The 7,464-nt window shown below is 50.3% G+C and overlaps 1 protein-coding gene across 1 annotated transcript in view; it reads left to right on the plus strand.

Moving 5' to 3' along the window:
• The window catches only part of LOC127583277 (uncharacterized), a 136,942-nt gene extending 133,292 nt beyond the window's left edge, over positions 1 to 3,650 (plus strand). The window contains exons 7-8 of the mRNA XM_052039062.1: positions 2,550 to 2,678; positions 3,641 to 3,650. The gene's annotated coding sequence lies outside the window, so the exon portion shown is untranslated. The remainder of the gene's footprint in view (positions 1 to 2,549; positions 2,679 to 3,640) is intronic.
• The last annotated feature ends 3,814 nt before the right edge of the window (positions 3,651 to 7,464 follow it).

Genomic DNA, 7,464 nt, shown 5'->3' on the forward strand with positions numbered 1-7,464 from the left:
AAGTTGAAGGTCATGGTGCGGTTGTACAGGACGCTGGTGAGGCCGCACTGGAGTATTGTGATTGGTTTTGGTCACCCTACTGTAGGAAAGATGTTATTAAACTGGAAAGAGTACAGAAAAGATTTACAAGGGTGTTGCAAGGACTTGAGGGACTGAGTTACAGGGAGAGGTTGGACAGGCTGGGACTTTATTCCTTAGAGGATAGGAGACAGAGGGTGATATTATAGGGGTTTGTAAAATCGTGAGGGACATAGATAGGGTGAATGCACTCAGTCTTTTCCCAGAGTTGGGGTATTAAGAACTAGAGGGCATAGGTTTAAGATGAGAGGGGACAGACTTAAGAGCAACATGACTGGCAACTTATTTTACACAAAGGGTGGTATCTGTGTGGAATCAGCTGCCAGAGGAAGTGGTTGAGGGAGCTACAATAACAACTTTTAAAAGACAGCTGGACAGGTGCATGGATTGGAAAGGTTTAGAAGGTTATGGGTCAAAGGGTGGGAAATGGGATGAGCTTGGATGGGGCATCTTGGTCGGCATGGACCAGCTGGGCTGAAGGGCCTGTTTCCGTGCTGTATGACTCTGTGGAATGAGAATTTTTACCACATGAACTTATCTCGCAACGATCCTTTAGTTATTACCCACTCTCACTGACACTATTTCCAGCCTTCTCTGTTTTTATCTCGGGTTTCCAGTATCTGCAGTATTTGCACTTGGACCTAACTCGTGGCAAACAAGTGTTTTGGCAGTGTTCTGTGGGTAGGTCAGGAACCCACTCTGGGAGTGCTTTAGAGCTGGGGAGATGTGGTCAGAACGGATGGCTGTTGGGCCTTGATTCAGTCACAGTTGGTTGTGAATGAGGTGCACGGGTCACGTGTCAGGGCCAAGGTGTTGTATCTGGTTCTGGACCTCATTAACATGTCCAAGGAGTCAATGTCTCCATGATACTCCACGTAACGGTTCCTTGTGTCCTGTGGCTCACCTGCACACTTTGACTCTTCCTTTTGCCTCCTTATTCCTCTCGACAATCCAATCAGCTTTAATTTCTACAAGTACTAAGCCCACAGTTGTCTGGTTTAATATATTTAACACACCCCACTCTGTGCTGCGCTTCCCAGCTGTGGGGAACCTGCCCTTCCCTTCTGTGCTGTCAGCTGGTGTTTTCTCAACTTCCCTGCCCTGGTTTCTGTTACTTCACTGAAACCTGGTCAGTGCCTTTATCTTCAACAACTGTGTATCCACAGCAACAGGACGAGGCTGTTCGGCCCCTCTGCTTGCTGCCCTATTCACTCATACTGTGATTTGTATCTCGGCTTCAGCCACCCACCTTGGTTCCACAACCTTCACCTAAAGATATCTTAATCTCTGGTTTAAACTTTTCCCTGGAGGTCCCCTCCCCCCTCACTGGCTCCTTCCCTCCCCTCCCTCCTCCCTCCTCCCATTCGTCCCTTCCTCCTTCCCTCTGAGGGAGGAGGGAGGGATGGATTGGAACTGGATGGACGAATGGCTAGCGTGGGCTCCATTGTTATCCTGTGCATCTGTGCATCTAACCCCATGGTTTGATTCTTTTCAGCCCTGGTGTGTGCATGGGGCCCCCTTGAAGGTCAAAGCCTCCACCCTGTGGTGCAGCCCAGAACTGAGCACTGCCCCTCCCACGATACTCCCCCAACAGCCACCCCTCTCCACCCCTCCTCCACTGACCTCACTATCTTCCCCCCAAAAGGTCAGCCCTCTCTTCTACCGCTCCCTGCCCCCACTGACCTCACACTCTCCTTCTCATGGTGTTTCCCCTCCCCCTAGCGGTCTCCCCTCCGTCCCCGCCCCCCCATGGGCTCTCTGTTGTTTCCCCTTGGGTGGAGTTGAGAAAGGAGCTGCTGGTTTTGAGGCCACCTTAATAAGGTCCCCTCTGTCACCCCAGAACTGAGCAGGGCAGGAGGAAATATTCCCTGGATTTATTGTCATGTGACAGACAGTTTGTCCACTGCCTGGGATTGACTGGTACACCAGTGATGGTGGACAATGAAGCTGCTGAGCTGAACACGGCCACTAGATGGGGAAAACTAACTAACTTTGTCCGCTGTTGTTACCAGGATTGCAGCAGGCATAGCCCAGGCAGTATGGCCAGCGGATATGTCCCATACCAGGGCTGCACCCAGCCCAATCTCCGTACCCTTCAGTCCCCCCTCCCTCCTCTCTCACGTAGACTGCAGTTGCCGTCGTAAAGGCAGTGGTTCACCTGGTCACCAGAGGTGGACGGGTCTGGAACGAGAGAGTTGGTACAAACCTGGGACCCCCTCCACAGCTGGCGATTGTGAAGAGTCAGCTGTGCCTTACGCCTGAAACCGATAGATTTCTGTGAAGCAAAAGGCACTGAGGGAAGTGAGGCTGAGCCGCGGACCAGCCGTCATCCCTTTAAATGATAGGACAGGCTCGAGGGGCTGAATGGCCTGTGAGCCTGTGATCGGTTATCAGTGTAATTCCATATACACAATGCGTTAATGTAGCCTGAGTTTGAACCTAATTTTGCATCCTCTGCCTCTATCGTTGAGATATTAACGAATGCACACAAGGAATGCCCTACAACTGCCTCCCAGAAGCGACTTGCGTTAACACCCCTGGCTCCTACAAGTGTCAGTGTGAGGAGGGATATGATGGAGACGGCATATTTTCCTGCATAGGTGAGGATTCTCATTGTCCAGACGAAATGTTTACCCGTTCAACTGTGTTATGGAGCTGAGCCGCTGACACACTGCTGTGTGGAGCAACCATGTTTTCACCCCTTTATCACAGCCCAGCACTGAATGAGTTAAACACCTCAATTCCATCCTGATCTGTGCTGGAGTAACTTAGTTTTCTAAAGTTAGGGAAAGGTAAGGTCACCCAGGGATCCCCAACTCGTGCTCAACACTGACAATAAATGTCTCACTCTGCTGATTTTCGATGCCCATCCACAGCCTGGTAACATCAGGTCTCAGTTTCTCCTGTTCCGCGGTTTGACGTCTGAATATTCTTTCTGAGGCAGGCTCTGTGTCTGAATTTGTACTGGGTTGTTTACGCACCCTTGAGTTTTAATTGCTTCGCCGTTCGGTGTGAATGAAAGTTTGCAAACACTCTCAGAATTAGCCCAGCGATGAAATGCTGCAAGGTTGAGATTCAGAAGGTGAATGGCCAGGAGCTGGTTTTTGGACCCTGAGATGGGGCTGAGGTGACATCATTGGCTCTCCCCCAGGTATCCCAGAGCAGGGGAATGCATGGGCAGGAAGTCTGGTTTGGTCTAGGTCCTCTCTCCCTAAGGCACTCGCTCACCCAACTCACAGTCACTGTCCCTCCCCACCCAGTTCTCCCACAGACTGCAGGGTCTCACATCTCCTAATGGTCCAAGGTCCAAGTGATTTCAGAATCCCAGGACCCACCCAGGCAGCCAGGTATGGGCTGGCTTGTCTCTTGTCTTTGCCTGGACCAACCAACAGGACTGTGTCCCAAACTGAGGATCAGTATCGAAGTCCCTTTGACACAGACCATTGGGGATGAATCCCTGCTCACCCTGTGCCCCCGAATTTCTCAGGCAAGGATCTTGGTAACTCCAATGAATTTGATGTCCTTCATTGTGTCCCATTTGATCGATCTGTCCTTTTCACAGATGTCGATGAGTGTCTCCTGCAACAACACACCTGCAACCCCAATGCCTTTTGTATCAACACCCTGGGATCCTTCATGTGTGTTTGCCAGACTGGGCATTTTGGCGATGGAATCCATTGCGTGGGTAAGGAATGGTTTGCCAGCAAATTGAACTCGTGTTCTGATCGCTGATCAATGCAGAGATCTTGCAGCCGTTGAAGGGAGGAAGGGCGGGGTGAGGCGCTGAGTTTGAGTGTTGGCCCGCTGTTGTTTTGAGCCTGATTTTGAATCCCACCCAGACTGATGGTTTAAGGTAACCAGTGGGTTGGAAAGACCTTCCTGAAATGAATTGCAACATCGTTCCCGGAGAATCTATATTACAGAACTGGGTTTAAATGAACATTAACAGACAGCCGCTGAGAATCCATTGAGAGATAGGGTCATCATTCATGGTGCAGCGGGTGATGTTCAGGGGGCTGCCTTCCCTGAGCTGCCCCTCATTGACTGCTCTGGGGGATAAAGTGTGACTTCTGCCCTGGTCTCAGGATCTGGCTTCAACAGCCCACATTGGAGCAAGGGATTTGAAGGGTCACCTTTCCAAGAGCAATTGGCATGATTCCAATCACAGTTCCACCTCCTCTACCTTTGCCTGATGTGTTAGCTCACAAAGTTGTGACTTCTCTTTGAAAGCAGCTCATAGGCTCTGTAGAGCTCTGGGTCATTGAGGTGTGGTGGGAGTCACATCCTGGTGCTCTGGGTCTGAAGGCTTGGTGGGAGCCCCGTACCCCTGGTGCTCTGGGTCTGGAGGTTTGGTGGGAGCCCCGTACCCCTGGTGCTCTGGGTCTGGAGGTTTGGTGGGAGCCCCGTACCCCTGGTGCTCTGGGTCTGGAGGTTTGGTGGGAGCCCCGTACCCCTGGTGCTCTGGGTCTGGAGGTTTGGTGGGAGCCCTGTACCCCTGGTGCTCTGGGTCTGGAGGTTTGGTGGGAGCCACGTACCCCTGGTGCTCTGCTCCAGCTGCTCTACTGGTTGTTACATTAAATTTGACCCGTTCGAGGGGTGGGATTGAAAATCACCTCAAAGCTGGAGCAACTGGGGCAGGGAATTCCAGAACTGAGGACCTTGGCCAAATGGAACAGCAAAGTCTGAAAGCACCACACTTCCTCAAAAATAATCGGAAATGCAAAAGAAAAGGCCTGCATTTCTATAGCACCTTTCATGTTGCTCTCAGTGCTAGTCAAAGAAGTACTTTCGACATTAGAATAATGAGAGGGAATTGTGTAGAAACCTGTACATTTCTGACAGGACCAGACAGACTAGACACCGGGAAGATGTTCCCGACAGCAAGAGAGTCCAAAACCAGGACTCACAGCCTCTGGATACGGGGTTTGCTGTTTCCACTAAGATTGGGAGAAGTTTCCTCACCCAGGGTAATTCTGCACCAGAGATGGTGTGGTGGGGGCCGTCATTAAACACATTCAGAGGGGGTGGATGTGTCTCTCAGTACCAAAGGGATATGGGGGAGGGTAGGAAGTGGTGTAGGTGATCAGTGGTGCAGAGGGGCCGAAGGGTCTGCTCCTACTTTCTATGTTTTTATGGAACATGGCAGCCAATTTGTGCACAGCAAGCCCCCACAAACAACTTTGTGTTAATAACCAGATCATCTGTATTAGTGATCCTGGTCGAGGTATAAACGTGAACCCAGGACTGTGAGGGACCCCCTGCTCTGCTTCCTGCACCCAGGATGTTCTCTGCCCCCTGTACACTGAGCACCTGGAGTATGTGACAGGCGGTTTGCTGCATCCCGAGATCCAATCGCTACGCCTTTTTCTCTAGCCAGCTGTGCTTCTGTCTTCAGTTACCCAGACAGGTCACTGCATAGAACCATAGAACAATACAGCACAATACAGGCCCTTCGGCCCACCATGTTGTGCTGCCCTTCAAACCACACCTAAGACTATCTAACCCCTTCCTCCCACATATCCCTCTATCTTAAATTCCTCCATATGCTTATCTAACAATCTCTTGAACTTGTCCAATGTATCAGCCTCCACCACCACCCCAGGCAGCACATTTCCATGCACCAACCATTCTCTGGGTGAAAAACCTCCCTCTGACATCTCCCTTGACCTTCCCACCCATTACCTTAAAGCCATGTCTTCTTGTTTTGAGCATTGGTGCCCTGGGAAAGAGGCGCTGGCTGTCCACTCTATCTATTCCTCTTAATATCTTGTACACCTCTATCATGTCTCCCCTCATCATCCTTCTCTCTGACAAGTAGAGCCTCAGCTCCTTTAGTCTCTCCCCCTAATCCATACTCTCTAATCCAGGCAGCATCCTGGTAAATCTCCTCTGCACCCTTTCCAATGCCTCCACATCCTTCCTATAATGAGGCGACCAGAACTGGACACAGTACTCTAAGTGTGGCCTAACCAGAGTTTTGTAAAGCTGCATCATTACTTCGCGGCTCTTAAACTCAATCCCACGATTTATGAAAGCTAACATCCCATAAGCTTTCTCAACTACCCTATCCACCTGTGAGGCAACTTTCAGTGATCTGTGGATATGAACCCCCAGATCCCTCTGCTCCTCTACACTGCCCAGAATCCTGCCATTAACTTTGTACTCCACCTTGGAGTTTGTCCTTCCAAAGTGTACCACCTCACACTTCTCCGGATTGAACTCCATCTGCCACTTGTCAGCCCAGCTCTGCATCCTATCAATATCCCTCTGTAAGCTTCGACAGCCCTCCACACTATCCACAACACCACCGATCTTTGTGTCATCTGCAAACTTGCTAACCCACCCTTCCACCCCCTCACCTAAGTCATTAATAAATATCACAAAAAGTAGAGGTCCCAGAACCAATCCCTGTGGGACACCACTAGTCACAGCCCTCCAGTCCAAATGCACTCCCTCCACCACAACCCTCTGCTTTCTACAGGCAAGTCAATTCTGAATCCACACAGCCAAGCCTCCCTGGATCCCTTGGCCTCTGACCTTCTGAAGAAGCCTACCATGCGGAACCTTATCAAACGCCTTACTAGAATCCATGTAGACCACATCTACTGCACTACCCTCATAAATCTTCCTGGTCACCTCCTCAAAGAACCCTATCAGGCTAGTGAGGCAAGATCTTCCCTTCACAAATCCATGCTGGCTGTCCCTAATCAGTCCATGTTTCTCCAAGTGCTCATAGATCCTATCTCTTAGAATCCTTTCTAACAGCTTACCCACCACAGACGTAAGGCTCGCTGGTCTGTAATTCCCTGGACTATCCCTACTACCTTTTTTGAATAAGGGGACAACATTCGCCACCCTCCAATCCTCCGGTACCACTCCCATGGACAACGAGGACTCAAAGATCCTAGCCAACGGTTCAGCAATCTCCTCCCTCATCTCACAAAGCAGCCTGGGGAATATTCCGTCAGGCCCCAGGGACTTATCTGTCCTAATTTTTTCTGACAACTCCAACACATCCTCTCTCTTGATATCTACATACTCTAGAACATTACCCTCACCACTCTGTCCTCAGCATCATCAAGACCCCTCTCCTTGGTGAATACTGAAGAGTATTCATTGAGAACCTCACCCACTTCCACAGCTTCCAGGCACATCCTCCCACCTTTGTCTCTAATCGAACCTACCTTTACTCTAGCCATCTTTCTGCTCTTCACGTACGAGAAAAAAGCCTTGGGATTCTCCTTAACCCTACTCGCCAAAGCCTTTTCATGTCCCCTTCTCGCTCTCCTCAGCCCTTTCTTAAGTTCCTTCCTTGCTACTCTATATTCCTCATGAGCCCTGTCCGATCCTTGCTGCTTACACCTTATGTATGCTGCCTTCTTCTTC

This window comes from Pristis pectinata, chromosome 26 (genome assembly GCF_009764475.1).
Source record: "Pristis pectinata isolate sPriPec2 chromosome 26, sPriPec2.1.pri, whole genome shotgun sequence".
Taxonomy (NCBI): Eukaryota; Metazoa; Chordata; class Chondrichthyes; order Rhinopristiformes; family Pristidae; genus Pristis; species Pristis pectinata.